Source organism: Bos indicus x Bos taurus, chromosome 5 (genome assembly GCF_003369695.1).
Source record: "Bos indicus x Bos taurus breed Angus x Brahman F1 hybrid chromosome 5, Bos_hybrid_MaternalHap_v2.0, whole genome shotgun sequence".
Classification (NCBI taxonomy): domain Eukaryota; kingdom Metazoa; phylum Chordata; class Mammalia; order Artiodactyla; family Bovidae; genus Bos; species Bos indicus x Bos taurus.
Window position 1 is genome coordinate 77,945,267 of NC_040080.1, and position 24,138 is coordinate 77,969,404.

Below are 24,138 nucleotides of genomic sequence, written 5' to 3' on the forward strand. Positions count from 1 at the left end.
AGTATTCAGGGTTTATTTCCCTTAAAACTGACTGGTTTGATCTTGTTGTCCAAAGGACTCTGAAGTGTCTTCTCCAGCACCACAGTTTGAAGGCATTAATTCTTCTGTGCTTCACTTTCTTTATTGTCCAGCTCTCACAACCGTACATGACCCCTAGGAAGATTATAGTCTTGACTATACAGACGTTTGTTGGCAGAGTAATGCCTCTGCTTTTCAACACACTGTCTAGGTTTGTCATCGCTTTCCTGCCAAGAAGCAAATATCTTCTGATTTCATGGCTGCAGTCACCATCTGCAGTGATTTCAGAGCCCAAGAAGAGGAAATCTGTCACTACTTCCACATTTTCCCCCTTTATTTGCCATGAAGTAATGGGGCTGGATGCCATGAACTTAGTTTTTTTTAATAGTTTTAAGTTGACTCTTTCACTCTCTTCCTTTACCCTCATCAAGAGGCTCTTTAGTTCCTCTTAGCTTTCTGCCATTAGAGTGGTATCATTTGCATATCTGAGGATGTTGATGTTTCTCCTGCCTATCTTGATTTCAGCTTGTAACCATCCAGCCTGGCATTTCTCATGATGTGCTCAGTGTATAGGTTAAACAAACAGGGTGATAGCAGATAGCCCTGTCATACTCCTTTCTCAATATTGAATCAGTTGTTTCATACCAGGGTTCTAACTGTTGCTAAGATATGATACCAAAAGATGAGTCCCCCAGGTCTTAACGTGTCTAATACGCTACTGGAGAAGAGCAGAAGAGAACTACAAATAGCCCCAGAAAGAATGAAGTGTGTGGGCCAAAGCAGAAACAACTCCCAGTTGTGGATACGTCTGGAGATGAAAGTAAAATCTGAAGCTACAAAGAACAGTATAGCATAGGAACCTGGAATGTTAGGTCCATGAATCAAAGTAAATTGAACGTGGTCAAGCAGAAGATGGTAAGAATAAACTCTTCCCTATTCTGCCTCAAACTCCATACATCCCAGATGAAGTTTTACTTGTCCCAGGAAACTTTATCCCAGTCAACCTCACACAAAACTTGGCCTTCTCTGCATTTCTATCGCATTTAAAGCCAGTTCCATAACTTGAGCATTTAATTTTTCCTAAATTATTACAATACCATGTTTTTAACCCTCTTTCCTCAAGTTGATTATAAACTCTATTAGAGCAAAATTCATCCTATAAATCCCTTGTAAACCAACAGATTTAAATATCTGTTAATAACAGGCACTCATTGTTTTAGGAAAGTATATAATACATAAGCAAAATTATGCAAAGCAATACTTCCACTCAATTTTCTTTCTATATGTCTATGGCATATAATATTTATGCTCAAAAACTTGCTGACACCAAAAGCAAAGTGCACTAGGAGAATGCAAGGTATGTTCACAGTTCCCTGCTTTACCTGAGGGAATCTTTCAAAGACTAATCCTAATGATCTAAAGGTATACTTCATGTTTCTTTTTTCCTGTCACAAATCATAGTCCAGACTCTTCTGCTTTTCTAGGGAACTATAGGTTATTGAATTAGAATAAAATGAGTGTTTTTGTCTTCAAAAATATGATTCATCTCTAAAAATCTATGCCAGTTTGCATGTGACATTTTCTCCAGATCTTTATGATTAAAAGGTAAGTTACTTTATCCTTGCACATTTTTTCTTAGAATAATTAAAACATCATTTTTAGTATCCTTCCATCATCAGTCATCAGTTAATTTTTATAATACTGCTGAATTACAAAAAAATTCCTTTCTCTGTTTGTGAATCACAAGATTTATACTTTCAATATTATGGCAAACTAAAGCATCTTGACTGAACATCTACCTGAAAATAATTTAAAATGCTGAATAAAATTTGCAAGTAGTATTTATAAATGCTCTGGAAAAACCATCAAAATAAGTAAGGACTAATCAGAAACTGAAGATGTAAAGCCAGAAAGATGAACAGAAGTAAACCCTAGAGTGTTTACTCTTATGCTTGTTTTTTATGGCTCCTTAGGGCATAAAAATGAGAACCCTCCTCCCTGGCAAAAGGTGAGTAAGGATTCACAAGGTGGGAAATTCAATAAATAAACAATTTCACAGCATAAAGCTTGGATCATGAAGACTATATTGCCTGATTGTAGCATGAATTAGACATAAACATTCTCTTTGACAGGATCTACAAAATAAATCCATGCCTTAAAATGTGGTGATTAATGAAATAGAAAAAATGTCTCCTAATAATTCAGACCTCAATCAGGCTTGCCATCTTAATTTTCACTACTAGAGTAGTGACAAACTTTAAACTGAGAATTTGGCTTAATTCAAGTGATCACAGTTACTTGGTAAATGAAAAATCTCTGTGGAAGGGTTTGCATTCAAACCACATCTCAAAATACTATCACATTAAAGTATAAAAATATATGTGAGCTCATTTAAAAATATCTCAAAACTCTAAAGAAAAAATGTACCATATTTTAGAGTCTCCAGAGAAAGAAGGCTACAAAATCTAACACAGACTTAACACTAAAAATATTATGCATAATATACACGACATTCAGTCCTGTTAGACTCTGTGACCCTATGGACTATAGCCTGCCAGGCTCCTCTGTCCATGGGATTCTCTAGGCAAGAATACTCGAGTGGGTTGCCATGCCCTCCTCCAGGGGACCTTCCCAACCCAGGGATGGAACCTGAGTCTCTTATGTCTCCTGCATTGGCAGACAGGTTCTTTACCACTAGCACCACCTGGGAAGCTTCTAAGTATGTATACTATACCTAAAACGTAAAGAGAAGAATGGAAATATGAGGAACTAGCAAATAACTATAAAAATAATCAGGAATATATGGAGAAAAAATAGGACTACTAGAGCTGACTACTGAGAAGGAGCATTGGAAGATAAAAGACAATTGAAAAAATTTCTTGAATGGTTTCAAAAGAAAATAACTGTTACCCTAGGACTGTATATATCCCTTTTAAGAACAAGTATGCACCTCAGATTTTTAAACAAAATAGAATTGAGTGAATTTATAGTCAAGAATGGGCTTCTGTGGTGGCTCAGTGGTAAAGAATCCGCCTCACTATGCAGGAGATATAAGTTCAATCCCTGGGTTGGGCAGATCCCTTGGAGAAGGAAATGGCAACCCACTCTAGAACTCTTGCCTAGAATATCCCATGGACAGAGGAATTTGGGGGGCTACAGTCCATGGGGTCACAAAAGAGTCAAACATGACTTAGCAACTAAAAATCAACAAAAACATAGCCAAGCACATTTGTTCAGGAATTTCTGAAAGATGAAGGAGAATAACCAAACATGAGACGAATAAAGAAATAATAAGGGAAGTTGTAAATATGAAAAATATAATATTTAAAATCTTAATATTATTGATAAATCAATAATAGTAATATTAAAAAACAAATAAATGAAAATGATGATAGCATTGACCAGGAAACTGAGAATTTAAGTTAAAGTCCCCTGATGTACTTTTATTATTCAGGAAGAAAGTACAAGATGCTTTAAAATAAATAGAACTTGATAAGTTACATAAAAATATTTATAAACTCTTAGGAAACTACAATTCTTAAGGACTTTATATCTAAAAGATAAGGAAGATTGTGGAATGATGTTTTAAAAATATAAGCAATTCCAAAGACACTAAAGAAAAAACAGTGGAGCACATGAGAAGCACTAAATAAGTGATCAAATTAAATCCAGAGAAACAGTTACAAAAATACACATTAATAAACTAAATGCTGTCATTGCTGTTGTTAGCTGCTAAGTCATGTCTGACTCTGTGACTGCCAGGCTCCTCTGTTCATAGGACTGTAGCCCGCCAGCCTCCTCTGTTGATGGGACTTCCCAGGCAGGAATACTTGAGTGATTTGCCATTTCCTTCTTCACGGGATCTTCCTGACAAGATGATCCTGACAAGTATCAAACTCACAACTCCTGCATTGCAGGTGGATTCTTTCCCACTGAGCTACCAGGGAAGCTGTTGAACTACATGCTACAGATTAAAAACAAAAACTGTCATTCTATATAAAGAATAAAATTCATACATAGCTATTTAAAAGACATTAAAATTTAAAAATCTAGAAAATTCAAAAAATGGAAAGTTACACTAAAGGAAACAAAAATAACTAATGCAAACCAGTGTATCTACATTAATGGTAAACATATCTGAAAATCATCACTGTACAATAATAAAAGGTTCAATCGATTAGGAAGATACAACAATCTCAGTATTGCATGCATCTATGAAATATACATTAAGAACTGACCATACAAACAAAAGGGCAGTATACCATTAGGCTGAGCAATTCTACCCTGGTATGTACCACATTGGTCAGTGATCAGTGCTAACAATCACAAGTGATAAGCCACGTTGACATCATGTAACACTGATATGATGTAATAAGAAGGGCATTACACCACTGTAATCTTGCCCTTCAAATTTATAACCACAATCTAGACATATTAAAAATATTAGACAATCCCAATTTGAAAAACATTCTACAAAATATCTGACTAGTACTCCTCAAACTGCCAAAGATATCTGAATCATGGAAAGACTAAGAAATTGTCACATAACAGAGAATAGTAGGAGAGAGGCTGACTACATGGAAAAAGGAATCCTGAAGTGAATTCTGATATAGAAAAATGACATTCATGGAAAAACAAGTGAAACTCTAATAAAGTCTGTAGTTTGGTTTAGTCACTAAGTCACGTCTGACTCTTGCAACCCCATGGACTACAGACTGCCAGGCTCCTTTGTCCATGGGATTTTCCAGGCAAAAATACTGGAGTGGGTTGCTATTTCCTTCTCCAGAGGATGCTCCTGACCCAGGAATGGAACCCCAGTCTCCTGCATTGCAGGCAGATTCTTTACCAACTGAGCTATGAGGGAAGTGTAGCAACATGGGTATATTGTGACACACATATCACAGTAATGTAAAACATGGGGTTCCCTCGTGGTTTAGAGGGTAAAGAAATCCAATGCAGGAGACCTGGGTTTGATTCCTAGGTTGGGAAGATTCCCCTAGAGATGGTAATGGTTACCCACTCCAGTATTCTTACATGGAGAATTCCATGGACACAGGAGCCTGGTTTGCAACAAGTCTATGGGGTTGCAAAGAACCAGACATGACTAAGCAAGGAACATACACACACAATGCAAAATATGAATATCAAAGGAAAGTGGGTGAGGAATATGCAAAATTCTCTGCCGTATTTTCTCAACATTTTTGTAAGGCTAAAGTTCTTATTCAAAACAAGGCAAGGTAAAAAAAGAAAATCAGGCTGAGTATTCTAGGTTAAAAGTGACAAAAATTAGGACAACTAAACTCAATGTACAATTTTTGACTAAAATTCTAGACTAGAGAATGATAGCTATAAAAATTGGGACGAACGGTGTAATTTGAATATAAGATGTGGAGTATATAACTTCATTATTTTCTTGCAAAGTTTCCTGATTTTGATTATTGAACTGTGATTCTATAAGAGAATATGCTTATAAGAAAGATATTCGTTTTGTTTGCTGTTTCCTTTGAGGTTCAAAAGCTTTTACATTTAATTAGGTCCCATTCGTTTATTTTTATTATCATTATTCTAGGAGGTGGATCAAAAAATAAAATAAAATATATGCACACAAAGTGACTGACAAGGCATTAATCTCCAAAATACACAAATAGCTCAAACAACTCAATATCAAATAAGTAAACAACCTAAACAAAATAGGGCAAAGGATCTAAATAGATATTTCTCCAACACATAGAGATAGTAAAAAATAACATGAAAAGATGCTCAACATCACTAATTATTCAAAGTGAAAGTGAAGTCGCTCAGTTGTGTCTGACTCTTTGCAACTCAATGGACTGTAGCCTACCAGGCTCCTCCCTCTGTCCATGGGATTTTCCAGGCAAGAGCACTGGAGGGGGTTGCCATTTCCTTCTCCATTTCTTTATCCACTAATTATAAGATCCATTTCCTTATCCACTAATTATTAGATAAATACAAATTAAAATTACAATGAGGTATTACCTCACATCAATCAGAGCACCATTCTGTCACTAAGTCATGTCTGACTCTTTGTAACCCCATGGACGGCAGCCACCAGGCTTCCCTATCTTTCACTATCTCCAAGAATTTCCTCAGATTCATGCCCATTGAGTTGATGATGCTATCTAAACATCTCAACCTCTGCTAGTCCCTTCTCCTTTTGCCTTCAATCTTTCCCAGCATCAGAGTCTTTTCCAGTGAGTTGGCTCTTGATATCAGGTGGCCAAAGAACTGGAAATTCAGCTTCAGCATCAGTCACTCCAATAAATATTCAGGGTTGATTTCCTTTAGGATTGACTGGTGTGATCTCCTTGCAGTGCAAGGGAATCTCAAGAGTCTTCTCTAGCACAAAAATTTGAAAGCATCAATTCTTCAATGCTTAGCCTTCTTTATGGTCCAACTCTCCAATTTGTACATGACTACTGAACCATAGCTTTGACTATACAGAACTTTGTCAGCAAAGAACTCAAGACTTAACAGAAGCAGAAGAGATTAAGAAAAGGTGAAAAGAATACACAGAAGAACTATACAGAAAAGATCTTAATGACCTGGATAACCAGGCATCCTGAAGTGTGGAAGTCAACTGACACCTTAGGAAGATTACTTTAAACAAAGCTAGTTGAGGTGATGACCCACTCCAGTACTCTTGCCTGGAAAATCCCACGGGCAGAGGAGCCTGGTAGGCTGCCGTCTATGGGGTCGCACAGAGTCGGACATGGCTGAAGCGACTTCACTTTCACTTTTCATTTTCATGCATTGGAGAAGGAAATGGCAACCCACTCCAGTGTTCTTGCCTGGAGAATCCCAGGGATGGGGGAGCCTGGTGGGCTGCCGTCTATGGGGTTGCACAGAGTTGGACATGACTGAAGCGACTTAGCAGCAGCAGCAGCAGAGCAGTTGAGGTGATGGAATTCTAGCTGAGCTATTTAAAATCCTAAGAGGTGATGCTGCTAAAGTGCTGCCCTCAATATGTCAGCCAATTTGGAAAACTCAGCAGTGGCCACAGAACTGGAAAAGCTCAGTATTCATTCTAGTCCCAAAGAAGGGCAATGCCAAAGATGTTGAAAGTATCCTTCAATTACACTCATTTCATATGCTAGTAAGGTCATGCTCAAAGTTTTCCAAGCAAGGCTTTAGCAATACATGAACTGAGAACTTTGAGATATACAGTCTGGCTTTAGAAGAGGTAGAGGAACTAGAGATCAAATTGCCAACATTTGTTGTATCATAGAGAAACAAGGGAGTTCTAGAAAATCATCTACTTCTGCTTCATTGACTATGTTAAAGACTTTGACTGTGTGGATCACAAAAAACTGTGAAAAATCTTAAAGAAATGGGAATATCAGACCACCATACCTGTCTCCTGAGAAACCTGTATGAGTCAGTTAGATCTGGACATGGAACAACTGGCTAGTTTAAAATTGGGAAAGGAGAATGTCAAGGCTAATATATATGGACTTTGTACCATTTAATTTTATCACCTATAGGTTGAGAAAAATTACTTGTAAGTTTTTCTTATTACAAGCCAGTTTCAGGTCAGTCAGGTTTGTAGGTATCCTATTTAAATATGAATTGTTACTAGAGGGCTTTTGATTGATATCTTTGAAAATATCAATGCTATTGATAAGTTGAACATAGTTTATTCACTAAATTTAGAAATTTATTTTGTATTCCTATGGCAAATCCAAGTACAAATCACTTTGTATTCCAAGGCCAAACTTCCCTGTTACTTCCGGTATCACCTGACTACCTACCTTTGCATTCCAATCCCCTATAATGAAAAGTACAACTTTTTCTTTTCTATTTTTGATGATAGTTCTAGAAGGTCTTGTAGGTCTTCCTATAACTGGTCAATCTCAGCTTGTTCAGCATTAGTGGTTGGGGCATAGACTTAGAGTATGGTGATGCTGAATGGATTGCCTTGGATACAAACCAAGATCATTATATCGTTACTGATATCAAAACTAACACCAAGCCCCACCAAAAGGCCAGAAAGCTCCAATACCAGATGCCTTACACCAAACCTTTAGCCAAGGAGTAACACAATGTTACCAATGAGCAGAAAGTCTGCATAAAGCCATGCCAGTCCCATAGACCCCCAAAACACATTACTGTACAACACAATGACCTTCAGAGAGACAAGATCCAGATCCATCCACCAGAACACAGGCATAAGTCCCCCCAGCCAGGAAACCTTCACAAGGCACTGGTCCAACCCCACACATAGGGAGCAGATTCCACAAATAAGAGGAACTATGTCTTTCCAGCCTGCAAAAGAAGACCTCAGACACAGTAAATTAAACAAAATGAAAAGACAGAGAAACTTGCAGCAGATGAAGGAACATGGTAGAAGTGCATAAGCCTAAATAAATGAAGAGGAAATAAGAAACCTACCTTAAAAATAATTCAGAGTAATAATAGTAAAGATCATCCACAATCTCAGAAATAAGTGGAGAGACAGATAAATAGAACGAGTAACTGAGATGGAAGACAGAATGGTGGAAATAACTGAATCAGTGCAGAATAAAGAAAATAGAATGAAAAGAAATGATGACACTTTCAGAGATATCTGTGACAGTATTGTCCGACTCTTTGTGACCCCATGGACTGTAGCCTACCAGGCTCCTCTGTCCATGAGATTTTCCAGGCAAGGGTACTGGAGTGGGCTGCCATTTCCTTCCCCAGGGGATCTTCCCAACCCAGGGATCGAACCCAGGCCTCCTGCACTGTAGGTAGACACTTTACCATCTGAGCCACCAGGGAAGTTAATATTAAGCACAGCAAAATTATAATTACAGTGGTCCTAGAAGAAGGAAAATAGTAAGGTATGAGAAAATACTTGAGGAGATTATAGTAGAAAACTTCTCTAACATGAAAAAGGAAAATAAGCACTCAAATCAGAAAAGCCCAGAGTCCCATAAAGATAAACACAAGAGGAAACATGCTAAGACACATATTTATCAAATTAATGAAAATTAAACACAAACAACAAGCATTAAAAACAGCAAGGGAAAAGCAACAAATAACATACAGGGGATCCTCATAAGACTAATAGCTGATCTTTCAACAGAAACTGCAAGCCAGAAGGGAGTGTCAAGATATACTTAAAGTGAAAGGGAAAAATTTACAATCAAGAATACTCTAGCCAGCAAAGATATCATTAAGATTCGAAGGAGAAATAAAAAATTTTACAGATAAGCAAAACTTAAGACAATTCAGCACCACCAACCACTTTACAACAAATGCAAAGCAACTTCTCTAGACTGAAAAAATGAGAGCAAGTCCTACAAAATGAAACCCAAAACAATAAAGTAAATGGTAATTGGATTATACATATTAATAATTACCTTAAATGAAAATGGACTAAACGCTCCAAGCAAAAGACACAGATTGGCTGAATGTATAAAAAAAATAAGATGTCTATATATGCTGTCTACAAGAGACCTGCATCACATGTAGGAACACATAAAAACTGAAAGCGAGAGTCTAGAAAAAGATATTCTATGCAAATGTGAATCAAACAAAAACAAGAGTAGCAATACTCATAGGATAACATAGACTTTAAAATAAAGACTAATATAAGAAACAAGGTAGGATACTACATAATGATCAAGGGAGCCACCCAAGAAGATATAACAATTATATATAGATCTAACACAGAAGCACCTCAATACATAAGGCAAATGCTAATAACTACTAGAGGGGAAATCAACATTAATACAATAATACTGGAGGACTTTAATATACCACTTACACCAATGGACATATCATCAAGACAAAATTAATAAGGAAACACAAACATTAAATTATATATTGGACCATCTGGAACTAACTGATACCTACAAAGTATTTCATCCAATTCACTTTTTTTCTCAAGTGCACATGGAACATTCTCCAGGACATATGACATCTTGGGTCACAAATCAAGCCTTGGAAAAATTTTAAAAAATTAAATAATTTAAAGTATCTTTTCTGACCACAACGCTATAAGAGTATACATCAACTACCAGGAAAAACTAAAACTAAAACTAAGAAAAACACAAACACATGGAAGCTAAACACTATGCTTCTGAATAATCAAGAGGTTACTGAAGAAATTAAACAGGAAATCAGAAGATATCTAGAAACAATGGGAAGGAGAACATGACAAATCAAAACCAAAGGGATGAAGTAAAAGTAGAGCTAAGAGAGAAGTTTAAAGCAATACAAGGCTACCTCAAGAAACAAGAGAAAAATCAAATAAACACCCTAAAGCAACTAGAAAAAAGTTGAAAAAAAAAAAACAGTAAAAGAACAAAATAAAACCTAAAAATTACTTGGAGGGAAGAAATTACAATGATCAGAGAGAATTAATAATATGTGAAAAAAGAAATGAAGGGGACAATAGCAAAAATGAATTAAAACCTGACACTTTGAGAAGATAAACAAAATTGACAGACTCAACAAGAAAAAAAGGGAGAAGACACAAATCAATAAAATTAAAAATGAAAAAGGAGAAGTTATAACTGACAGCAGAGAAATGCAAAGAATCATGAGAGACTACTATGAGCAAATATATGCCAACAAAATGGACAACCTGGTAGAAATGATAGAATTCTTAGAAATGTATAACCTTCCAAAACTGAATCAGGAAGAAATAGAAAATACAATCAGACCAATCGTGAGCATGGAAAATGGAAATGTAATGAAAATTTTCCAACAAACAAAAACCCAGGGCCAGATGGATTCACAGGCAAATTCTACCAAAAGTTTAGAGAAGAGATAACACCTATCTTTCTCAAAGTCTTCCAGAAAACTGAAGAGGAAAGAAAACTCACACACCCATTCTACGAGGTCACCATCACCCTGATAAAAAACTAGAATGGATGCCACACACACACACAAAAGAGCCAATTAAATGATGAACATAGATGGAAAAGCTTTGAACAAAATTCTAGCAAAGAGAATCCAAAAACACATTAAAGGTACCCTACATGATGATCAAGTGGGGCTTTATCTCAGGGATGCAAAGATTCTTCAATATATGCAAATCAATCGATGTGATACCCCATATTAACAAACTGAAGAATAAAAACCATAGATCCCATCCTGAGAGATGCAGAGAAAGCTTTCAACAAAGTCCAATACCCACTTATGATAGAAACTCTTTAGAAAGTAGGCATAGAAGAAGCATACCTCAAAATAGTAAAGGTCATACACAACAACCCTCCAGAAACATTATTCTAAAATGGTGAAAAACTGAAAGCATTACCTCTAAGATCAGGAGCAAGACAAGGATACCCAATCTTACCACTATTATTCAACACTTTAGTCATAGCAATCAGAGAAGAAAAAGAATAAAAGGAATCCAGATTAGAAAAGAAGTAAAACTCTTGCTATTCTGGATGACATGATACTATACATAGAAAAGCTTAATGATATCACAAGAAAAATACTAGAGCTAATCAAACAGTATAGTAGAGCTGAAGGATATAAAATTAATACACAGAAATCCCTAGCATTCCTAAACACTGCTGCTGCTACTGCTGCTGCTAAGTCACTTCAGTCGTGTCTGACTCTGTGCGACCACATAGATGGCACCCTGCCAGGCTCCGCCATCCCTGGGATTCTCCAGGCAAGAACACCGGAATGGGTTGCCATTTCCTTCTCCAATGCATGAAAGTGAAAAGTGAAAGTGAAGTCACTCAGTCGTGTCCAACTCTTAGCGACCCCATGGACTGCAGCCTACCAAGCTTCTCCGTCCATGGGATTTTCCAGGCAAGAGTACTGGAGTGGGGTGCCATTGCCTTCTCTGTCCTATACACTAACAAAGACAAATCAGAAACAGAAATTAAGGGAACAATCCCATTCACCCATGCAATTAAAATAATAAAATATCTAGCAATAAACCTACCTAAGGGTTCCCTGGTGGCTCAGAGGTTAAAGCGTCTGCCTCCAATGCTGGAGACCGGAGTTAGATTCCTGGGTCAGGAAGATCCCCTGGAGAAGGAAATGGCAACCCACTCCAGTATTCTTGCCTGGAGAATCTCATGGACAGAGGAGCCTGGTAGGCTACAGTCCACGGGGTCGCAAAGAATTGGACACAACTGAGTGACCTCACTTTCACTTTCAAACCTACCTAAAGAAACTAATCCTAAGGGAAATCAACCTTGAATATTTGTTGGAAGGACTGATGCTGAAGATGAAGCTCCTAAACTCTGGTCACCTGATGCAAAGAGCCAACTCGTTGGAGAGGACCCTAATGCTGGCAAAGATTAAGGGCGAGAGAAGAAGGGGGTGACAGAGGATGAGATGATTGGATGGCATTACTGACTCTATGGACATGAGTTTGAGCAAACTCAGGGAGATAGTGAAGGACAGGGAAGCCTGGCGTGCTTCAGTTCATGGGGTCTCGAAGAGTTGGACACAACTTAGCAACTGAATGACAAATAACAACAAAGAGACCAAAGACTTGTATGCGAAAATCTATAAGACACTGATGAAAGAAATGAAAGATGACACAAACAGATGGATATAAATACCATGTCCTTGGATTGGAAGAATCAATATTGTGAAAGTGACTATGCTACCAAAAGCAATCTATGGATTCAGTACAATCCATATCAAACTACCTATGGTATTTTTCACAGAATTAGAACAAAAAATTTCACAATTCGTATGGAAACACAAATGATCCTGAATAGACAAAGCAATCTCCTGAGAAAGAAACACGGAGCTATAGGAATCAACCTTCTTGATATAAGACTATACTAAAAAGCTAGACATGATCAAGACAGTATGGTACTGGGACAGAAATAGATATATAGATCAACAGACCAACATAGAAAGCCCAGAGACAAACCTACGCACCTATGGACAACTTATCTTTGACAAAGATGGTTGGGCAGGGACATGACACATGTATGCCTACAGCCAATTAATGTCGATATGTGGCAAAAACTGTCACAATATTATAAAGCAATTATCCACCAATGAAAACAAAATTTTAAATATGCAACTAAATTATTAAATAAAGCACAGTTCTGCTCTTGTTTCCATCCTTCCTTGAGTTTGGGCAATACATTTAACTTTCCTAAGCCTCACTTTTCTCATCTACAAAATATAATCAATAATTTCTATTTTGATAGGCTGAGGAAAGATTAAATGCAATAATGTGTACAACTCTTGCTGCAGTCTGATAGAGTGTTACATAACAAATATAGTAACGAATGTTTATGGTATTCTATGAGAATAAAAGGTAAATTTGTAAAAGACTGGGAGTGAAGAGAGAAAAGGGTAACTTAAAGAAAGTTACTTGAAGAAGGTTACTTAAAAAATTCTGAAAAGCTGCCAAAGAGAAATGAAAAATGTACCCAAGGGGTCATTTGGTTCTGTACTATGACCTTGTGATTCTCAGACCACACGGGTGTAGATGCAGAGAAGGTAAATAGCTGGGGCTGATGACATAGATATTAAATATTTCTTGTTAAACAAAGAAAAATCAAAGCTACATAAAGTTTTCAATAATTGAAAACTCTAACACAAACATTCAAGTAGAGAGAATGTTACTTTTACTATGTTAGTTTTCTTTTGAGATCTGATTACTGATTCTGAATGAGGAAATCATGTCACTTCCAAAGAAAAAAAAAGACCCATGCAAGTATTTTACATATCTAATGATTCACTTATTTTAAATTTGAAAAATATATCTTCCTATTTTCTCTCTAAAATGTTAACAAAAGTATGTTCTAAGTATTGGTAAAATGTCATTTCTAAGATTTTTATCAAATCAGTTATCACAAAAGGAAACTCATTGTGTTCACTGTTAAAATATGTCATATGCCAAAAAACTGCAACCACAAATTTTGTTTATAATTTGAAACACTGTGTTGAAGAAACTCATCTGTTATCCTGTAATTTTTAATAACATTTACTTAAATTCAATCTTGTTTTGTAGTTAAAATGTAAATTGTTGTTGTTCAGTTGCTAGGTCATGTCCAACTCTTTGTGACCCCATAAACTGCAGCAGGCCAGGCTTCCCCGCCCTTCACTATCTCCCTGAGCTTGCTCAAACTCATGTCCATTGAGACAGTAAACACTGACATTAAAAGAAAATCAAGATGGTTATTATCACAATACAATCAATGATTTAATACACATTTTCTAGTAATAGAAACAAAGTAAACTGCTTAAAATCTCAGGAGATTGAGATTTTCTTCAGAAGTAGTTAACTCTTGGCAGAAATGGTGCAATCCTAACTCTTAATATCAAACACAGGAAAAGAATTGAAAAAACATGGATATATGTATGTGTATAACTGATTCACTTTGCTATACACCTGAAACCTCTAGGACATTGTAAATCAACTGTACTCCGATTAAAAAAAAACTTTCAAATAAAAAATTAAAAAATCACATTTGTCAAAATTAAAAAAAAAAATTTGCTTGTGATAAACTAGATCTATCCATCTACCTACATAACCATTAGGTTGCTAATACTGCTAAAAGTATACTTTGCATTTGTAATGCAGTAAAACACCATATGTAGTAACAATATAATCTAAAATTCCAAGTCCTAGGAAACAAAGTTGTTAAGTGTGCAAGACAGACATTTAGTGAACTTAACAAAAAAGAAGCACAGCAATGTGACTGTTTTTCTGGAAAATTCAGTCCAACATTTATTGAATTCTTCTATTTACAAGGTACAATAGATCTCTACCATACGGAGGGTACAATGGCTTATTTTTAAGTCTTTTCACAACTGTTATATGAAGAAAGGGATGGGAGAGGGAAGTAGTCAGCCTCTTGATTGAATTGTAGAAGGTTGTTTAGGTGGTTTGCGCCAGCATGCTGAGGAACCCACATGTGTCATGGTTCACAGAAGAATTAATAAGAATAGATCAGGAACATCTAATGTGTATTCCTTTGTTTTTTGTTTGTTTTTTCCCCCAATGGACTTGAATAAGAAAGGATGATAAAGAATTTAAAACAAACAAACAAACAAAAATAGTGTGAAAGGAAGAGGGACAAAACAACCTGTGAAGGGAGAAGCTATTTAGTTAGCTAGAATCGGTATATTTTTTTAAAAAACAATAAATTCATGCAAGTGACTGCTAATATATGTTGGGATCTAGATCTAGTAGAAATGTCAGTTTACTAAATCATCTTCTGTGTTTAGTCTTTCATCAGAGTCAACCAAAGAACTTACTCTCAAGGCAGCCATAAGAATTTCTCTCTCTCTCAGAGTTGCTCAGTTGTGTCTGACTCTTTTCAACATCATAGACTGAAGCCCGCCAGGCTCCTCTGTCTATGAAATTCTGGCAAGAATACTGGAGTGGGTAGCCATTTCCTTCTCCAGGGGATCTTCCCAACCCAGTGATGGAACCCTGGTCTCCCACATTGCAGGCAGATTCTTTACCATCTGAGCCACCAGGGAAGCCATGAGAATCTACTTGTACCTAAAATGAAACCATAGCCTAATCAAAGCTAAATATTCACAAAAGTTGCTCTGAAAAAAAAAAAAAAAAAAAAACAGGAAAAAAAGAAGGGAAGAAAGGAGGGAGGATGAGAGGGAAACACTAACAGGATGTTTAATACTCTCTCCTTTTTAAACTTTGAAAAGGAAGAAAGCAATATTTTTAGTAATGGAGGCAAGTCATCTTCCATTACTGAATGGAAGAAGTAACCAGGAAAGAACATCATGTAGTTACTTGTTAGCACATTGTGAATTCAAACTGAATGATTCTCCAGAAGACGCAGAAAAAAACTGATAAACTTACTTACTACTATCTAAAACCAGATATGGATTTCTTATTTCCAACTTATGAACTTCCTATTAAGACTGTGTTGGCTCTGAGAAAATTTAACACTGCCTCTAGAGAAGAGTACATTAATCTTAGTTGACCACAGAAAGAGTTACTGCTGTCCCCCTAGAGTGAAGACTGGGGGCACTGGGAAGCCACATTCTTAATAGCCACAGGAAAGAAAGAGTTTCATTGCACATCCTAAGGAAGACTAATCAATAGCAGATAAGTCTTCATACCCAGGTAGGTGCAAGAAGGAGAAACTGCTAGAGAGATGTGTACTGTTTACCTCAAGGAAAAATTGGACATTAGACTATGATTGTAGAAGAGTTGTGTGCTTGAGAAATAGTGAGAAGGACTTCATCCTTGAAATGATCTGGGTCAGAATGGGTGTCCCTTCAAAGCTCTTTTCACCATCCAGAGACACTTTTTACTTTTGTATTAAAAAAAGTAATAATAAAATTTACTTAAAAGTTACACATAGATATATCCATTTGTTGAAGGTAATACAGGGCTACAGTGAAGTGCATGGATTCGGAAGTCAAACAACCTTTTGTCATTGTTGTTCAATCACTCAGTTCTGTCCAACTCTTTGCAGCTCCATAAACTGCAGCACGCCAGGCTTCCCTACCTTCAACATCACCTGAAGCTTGCTCAAACTCATGTCCATTGAGTCTGTGATGCCATCCAACCTTCTCGTCCTCTATCATCCCCTTGTCCTCCTGCATTCAATCTTTCTCAGGATCAGGGTCTTTTCTAATGAGTCAGCTCCTTGTATCAGGTGGCCAAAGTATTGGAGCTTCAGCTTCAGCATCAGTCCTTCCAATGAATATTCAACACTGATTTCCTTTAGGATGGACTGGTTGGATCTCCTTGTAGTCCAAGGGACTCTCAAGAGTCTTCTCCAAAACCATCATTCAAAAGCATCAATTCTTCAGCACCCAGCCTTCTTTATGTTCCAACTCTCACATCCATACATGACTATTGGAAAAACTATAGCTTTGTCTAGATGGATCTTTGTGGGCAAAGTAATATCTCTGCTTTTTAATATGCTGTCTAGGTTGGTCATAATTTTTCTTCCAAGAAGCAAGTGTCTTTTAATTTCATGACTGCAGTTACCATCTGCAGTGATTGTGGAACCCAAGAAAATAGTTTGTCACTGTTTCCATTGTTTCCCCATCTATTTGCCATGAAGTGGTGGGACAGATGCCGTGATCTTCATTTTTCTAAGTTGAGTTTTAAACCAGCTTTTTCACTCTCCGCTTTCACTTTCATGAAGAAGCTCTTTAGTTCCTCTTTACTTTCTGCCAAAGAGTGGTGTCATCTGCATATCTGAAGTTATTGATATTTCTCCTGGCAATCTTGATTCCAGCTTGTGCTTCCTCCAGCCCAGCATTTCTCAAGATGTACTTTGCATACAAGTTAAATAAGCAGGGTGACAATATACAGCCTTGATGTACTCCTTTCCCAATTTGGAACAAGCCCATTGTTCCATGTCCAGTTCTAATTGTTGCTTCTTGACCTGCATACAGGTTCTTCAGGAAACAGGTAAGGTGGTCTGGTATTCCTAACTCTTTAAGAAATTTCCACAGTTCGTTGTGATCCACACAGTCAAAGGCTTTAGCATAGGCAATGAAGCAGAAGTAGATGATTTCTCGGAATTCTCTTGTTTTTTCCATGATCCAAATTATGTGGGCAATATGATCTCTGATTCCTCTCTTTTTCTAAATCCATCTAGAACATCTGGAAGTTCTTTGTTCACATGCTGTTGAAGCCACACTTGGAGAATTTGAGCATTACTTTGGTAGAGTGTTAAATGAGTGCAATCGTGTGGTAGTTTGAATATTTTTTGGCATTGCTTTTCTTTGGGATTGAAATGAAAACGGATCTTTTCCAGTCCTGTGGCCACTCTGTGTTTTACAAATTTGCTGGTATATTGAGTGCAGCACTTTAACAGCATCATCTTTTAGGACTTGAAATAGCTCAGCTTCAATTCCATCACCTCCACTAGTTTTGTTCATAGACATTGATTTCATCAGAATGTTAGAATTTAGACCAAGATGCTTATGGGCAAGGCACCAGTTACCTTGCTTAATTGTAGAACTAATATTCCAAGCCTGCATTTTTCAACTCCAGAATTAGCAAATTAAGACCATATACAGAAGGGAAGTAGGAAGAAAGGAGCAATGAAGAAGAAGAAACTGATTTCTTTGGAAGATTTACACCAATGTGGTATCTAAACATTGTCATTGCAGTTACCCTTTAGAAACTCACCCAAAATTAAAATTAAGTAAAACTAAGAATGTTTATTCAATAAAGGCAGGTACTATATAATTTAGAAACCATCTTTCAAAATAATGGAGAAGGAAATGGCAACCCACTCCAGTATTCGTGCCTGGAAAATCCCATGGATGGAGGAGCCTGGCTGGTTACAGTCCATGGGGTTGCAAAGAGTGCGACATGACTGAGAAACTAACACACACTTTCAAAATAACACAGATCATGTCTCATCATTTCTTTCGTTACATTAGGATTTTCCACCAGGTTATCAGCCCAACCCAGTAAGACTAGGCAAATACAAACAGAAGCAAAGTTTTGTAGATGATTACACTCTAGGTGAACACAAGCATCTACAACAGAAGACTGAAATGACCCATCACTCCTAAAGCTTACTGATCAGTGATAAACCTGGAAATGAATGATTTTCTTTTTGTCAGAATATGGTACACCCATCCACTCAACCTGGAAATGGATGATCCTTTCTTTGTAAGAATATGGTACATCTATCCACTCAGTTACTTGTATAAGAAATCTGAAAGTCATCCTTGAAATCTTCCTCTTGAACCAAGACTATCAACTTATCAACAATCAAGGCTATGATGATATAAAGAGTAATCAATGGAGAACTCAAATAACGCTTATTTGACCAGGTCAGAATACAGAATATCTGACCTGGTCAGAATACAGTTACAAATTACTTTTGTGGAAAAGTCTTAAGCCGTTCTCATGTTTCACAATTAGAAAAATAGTTTTTTCACCACAATAAAAAAGTTGCAAAAATGTTCTTTGGAATGGATAATTCTTCAATATTTAACTTTTCATACATGATATTATTTCCATCATTTTTTCAGGAACAAAGCCCATTCTTAAAAACAACTTGCATGACCAAAAAAAAAAAAAAAAAATCAGCCTTCAAAGTATGTTTTTAATCTGTTCATTTCTCCTTATCTTCTTAGTCTGGAGTACTTGTCTTCTCCAAACTAGATTATTTCATCAATAATTAAATAGCTGATAATTCTTTTAATCACCCACAATCTTCTTCTACAAAGAAGGGAATGAACATCTTTGAATAAAAATCATGAATTTTTCAACTGCATCTATGATAAAATTCAAAGTATTAAAAACAGCCTAATTTTTAGTCTGTACCCTAATTTTCATAGCTTAAGTGCATGCTATGGCCTTTCAGTTATGTCTCAGTCTTTGTGACCCCATGGACTGAAAGCCCATCAGGTTCCTCTGTTCATGGAATTCTCCAGGCATGAATACTGGAATGGGCTGCCATGCCCTTCTCTGTTTCATAGTTTATATCAATATGTAATTATACTTATTTGTCATTATTTTTCAATGACTAAATGGAAAACTCCATGAGACAGCATAGAAGGAAGATTATTGAGTGAGTCAATTTAAGAGACTTTTCTTAAAAGATATTGACTATATTTAATAATGACAAAAACAATAATAATAACCACTATTAAGTGTTTATTAAATTCCAGTGTTATCCATGACAAATGTATTATATTAAGTATTTCTACTTCTTAACAACAATCCTTTTGAAAGTGTATTATTCATATGTTTCAGATGAGGAAACTGGAGCTCAGGAATTTTAAGTAATTTCCTCGAATTATATATCTATGAAACCCATGTCTGATTGCCCCCAGAGTTTATGTATTATCAACTTCACTATGGTGGCTATTTACTTATCTATAGACTAAATTCTTCATATTAAAAATGTGACATATCCCCTGTCCCTGGGATTCTCCAGGCAAGAACACTTGGAGTGGGTTGCTATTTCCTTCTCATATGCATGAAAGTGAAAAGTGAAAGTGAAGTCGCTCAGTCCTGTTTGACCCTCAGTGACCCCATGGACTGCAGCCTTCCAGGCTCCTCCGTCCATGGGATTTTCCAGGCAAGAGTACTGGAATGGGGTGCCATTGCCTTCTCCGAGACTAAATTCTTCATACTAAAAATGTGACATATATATATGTGTGTGTGTGTATGTATATATATATATATAAAACACAAATGTATCAATTTGTAATATTACATAGCAAGTTAGTAGCAGAGTTGGGATTTTAAACATCATCTGATTCCCAGACCCATATTTTTTCTAACAAAATAAACCAGACAGAGTAACTGTATCAATCTAATTTTTAGAGAACTTAATAAAGTCAAGAAGACTTTGAAAGTCAAAATTTCATCCCAAGTTGACTATATTTTCATATGCAAAAGTTGCACAATAAAGACATGCACTGCTTTATTGTAAATTTGTATGTGGCTCACCTTTAAGACTAACCATTCTTCTATCCTTCTTTGTACTCCTCTTCTTCCTCATGTTGATTCTGGACCTTTATATACACTTACCACCTCAGCATAGCATTCAGGGCAAGGCTACATTTGAGACAGATCTCTAAGCCAACGCTTTAAGGTTCTAAGGTCTCCCTCAAGCCCTATTCTTTTATTTGAATCTTCTGCCTTACTTTCAAGCTCTCTTTCTGGTTTATTCCTCTTCCCAGATTTCTCCTGTTGAACTTAAGCATATAATGGGCTCTACCCATGTGGCTCAGCTGGTAAAAAATCCGCCTGCAATGCGGGAGACCCGGGTTCGATCCCTGAGTTGGGAAGATCTCTGGAGAAGGGAAAGGCTACCCACTCCAGTATTCTGGCCTGGAGAATTCCGTGGACTAGTTCACGGGTCGCAAAGAGTCGGACACGACTGAGCGACTTTCACTTTCACTTCATTTCACCCTTGAACTCTATGTTAGAACTGAGATTCCAATATCAATCAGACAACTAAAAGCTACTCTTCCAATTATCACCTGCCTTCAAGTTCCTATCTCTGTACTCTTCACACCTCTTAGGACACTCATGAATCCCTCTTGGATCCCTCCTTTATTTCTACTCATTGCCAGGTCACAAGCTGCTATAGTCAACCTATAAAGAACATAACCTTTCTCTGTAGCCAAAAGAGCTCTTGATTCCATAACCCCTGGAATTTCCCGTCTTCCCCAGAGTAAGAATCTTCTTTCTAACCACAACTTGTCCCTACCTTTTTACTTGATTCTTTTATTTGGAATCAGTCAAGTCTGGATGTGAGTAACAGGAACAAACAGGTATATTACATTATAAATATAATAAATGCTTTCCTTCCAGAGAGACAATGGCAATCATTATTAAACTGGTGCTGATGCTAGTATTTTGGAAGGTTTTGCAGTACCATGAATGAGATCTCTAAAGATAGAGGTTCTCTGACAGATTTCTCTGAAGAAAACTGGCTATAATCTCACAGCATGAGAAAACACACTGCTGAGTGGGTTTAATGGTACATAATAAAGGGATGACGTAAAGTGGATGAGTCATAGGAAGACACAGTAAATGTTGCAGATAAATTAAGCAGCACAAGACTCACTTCAGGAGTTCACAGAAAAGATTCAAGTGTAGGATGGAATACAAGAAATGTAAAAAATGTGTTTGCTTAAACATGAATCCAACAGGAAACACTGTTGGAAATTATGAAAATTATGAGATACTAGGAATTCTTCAACATCAATTTTTTAAAATTCCACATAAAATTTCCTATAAAATGCTAAAAATTAATTTTATTCTCATAAAAATGAGAAAAATCTACTTTTAAAAGTGACAGCAGTAACTAAAACACAGAAAATGAATTGAATAAGTTGAATAAGTTTATATTCAAATTCTGATTATTTAATAGGTTATCAAGCTATGTCCAAGAAACCATTTTTCCTTTGTAGTCAACATAACAATTTTCCAAGTCTTGATTAATAATAAATAATTTAAAGCTCTAGCATTGTTCAGTGCATAGGAGAAGGAAATGGCAACCCACTCCAGTGTTCTTGCCTGGAGAATACCAGGGACAGGGGAACCTGGTGGGCTGCCGTCTATGGGCTCACACAGCAGCAGCAGCAGCATTGTTCAGTCACTCAGTCATGTCCTACTCTTAGCCACCCCATGGACTGCAGCATGCCAGGCTTCCCCGTCCTTCGCCATCTCCCAGAGCTTGCTCAAAACTCATGTCCATTGAGTCAATGATGCCATCCAACAATCTCATCCTCTGTCAACCTCTTCTTCTGCCTTCAATCTTTCCCAGCATCAGGGTCTTTTCTAATGTGTCAGCTCTTCACATTGGTGGCCAAAGTATTGGAGTTTCAGCTTCAGCATTAGTCCTTCTAATGAATAATAAGGATTGACTGGTTTGAGCTCTTTGCTGTACAAGGGACTCTCAAGAGTCTTCTCCAAAACTGCAGGTCAAAAGCATCAATGTTTCAGTGCTCAGTGTTCTTTATGGTCCAACTCTATATGGACCTTCGTCAACAAACTGATGTCTCTGCTTTTTAATATGCTGCCTAGGTTGGTCAGCTTTTATTCCAAGGAGCAGGCATCTTTTAATTGTGTGGCTGCAGTTAGCAACTGCAGTGATTTTGGAACCCAAGAAAACAAAGTCTGTCACCGTTTTCATTGTTTCCCCATCTATTTGACATGAAGTGATGGGACGAGATAACATGATCTTCATTTTTTGAATGTTGAGTTGTTAGACAACTTTTTCATTCTCTTCATTCACTTTCATCAAGAGGCTCTTTGGCTCCTCTTCACTTTCTGCAATAAGGGTGGTGTCATCTGCATATCTGAGGTTACTGATATTTCTCCCAGCAACCCTGATTTCAGCTTGTGCTTCATAAAGCCTAGCATTTCACATGATGTACTCTGCATATAAGTTAAATAAGCAGGGTGACAATATACAACCTAGACGTACTCCTTTCCCAATTTGGAACCAGTGCATTGTTCCATGTCCAGTTCTAACTGTTGCTTCTTGACTTGCATACAGGTTTCTGAGGAGGCAGGTGAGGTGGTCTGGTGTGACCATCTCTTTAAGAATTTTTCACAGTTTGTTGTCATCCACACAGTCAAAGAATTTTGAGTAGTCGATGAAGCAACATGTGTCTTTCTGGAATTCACTTGCTTTTTCTATTATCCAACAGACATAGGCAATTTGATTCTGTTGTTCCTCTGCCTTTTCTAAATCCACCTTAAACATCTGGAAGTTCTTTGTTCATGTACTTTTGAAGCCTGGCTTGGCGAATTTTGAGCATTACTTTGCTAGCGTGTGAAATGAGTGCAATTGTGTGGTAGTTTGAACATTATTTGGCATTGCTGTTCTTTGGGACTGGAATGAATACTGAGCTTTTCCAGTCCTATGGCCACTGCTGAGTTTTCCAGATTTGCTGGCATATTGAGTGCAGCACTTTAACAGCACCATCTTTTCAGATTTGAAATAAATCAGTTGGAATTCCATCACCTCTACTACCTTTGTTCATGGTAATGCTTCCTAATGTCCACTTGACTTCACACTCCAAGACGTCTGGGTCTAGGTAAGTGATCACACCATTGTGGTTATCTGTGTCATGAAGATCTTTTTTGTATAGTTCTTCTGTGTATTCTTGCCACCTCTTCTTAATATCGTCTGCTTCTGTTAGGTCCATACCATTTCTGTCCAAATCCATCTTTGCATGAAATGTTTCCTTGATATCTCTAATTTTCTTGAAGAGATCTCTAGTCTTTCCCATTCTATTGTTTTCCTCTATTTCTTTGCATTGTTTACTTGGGAAGGCTTTCTTATCTCTCCTTGCTATTCTTTGGAACTCTGCATTTGGTTGGGTATATCTTTCCTTTTCTCCTTTGCCTTTAACTTCTTTTCTCAGCCATTTGTAAGGTCACCTGAAACAGGCATTTTGCCTTTTTGTATTTCTTTTTCTTGTGAATAGTTTTGACCACCACCCTGAACAAGGCCCTGAACCTCCCTGCATAGTTCTTCAGGCACTCTATCAGATCTAATCCGTTGAATCTGTTTGTTACTTCCATTGTATAATCATAAAGGATTTGATTTAGGTCATACTGATTGGCCTAGTGCTTTTCCCTACTGAATTCAATTTAAGTGTGAATTTTGCCATAAGGAGTTCATGATCTGAGCCACAGTCAGCTCCTGGTCTTGTTTTTGTTGACTGTATAGAGCTTCTCCATCTTCAACT

General features: G+C 37.0%; 1 protein-coding gene across 3 annotated transcripts in view; it reads right to left on the reverse strand.

Annotated features, from left to right (window-relative positions):
* CPNE8 (copine 8) overlaps nt 1-24,138 on the reverse strand; it is a 277,445-nt gene that overhangs the window by 141,648 nt on the left and 111,659 nt on the right. The window lies entirely within an intron of this gene.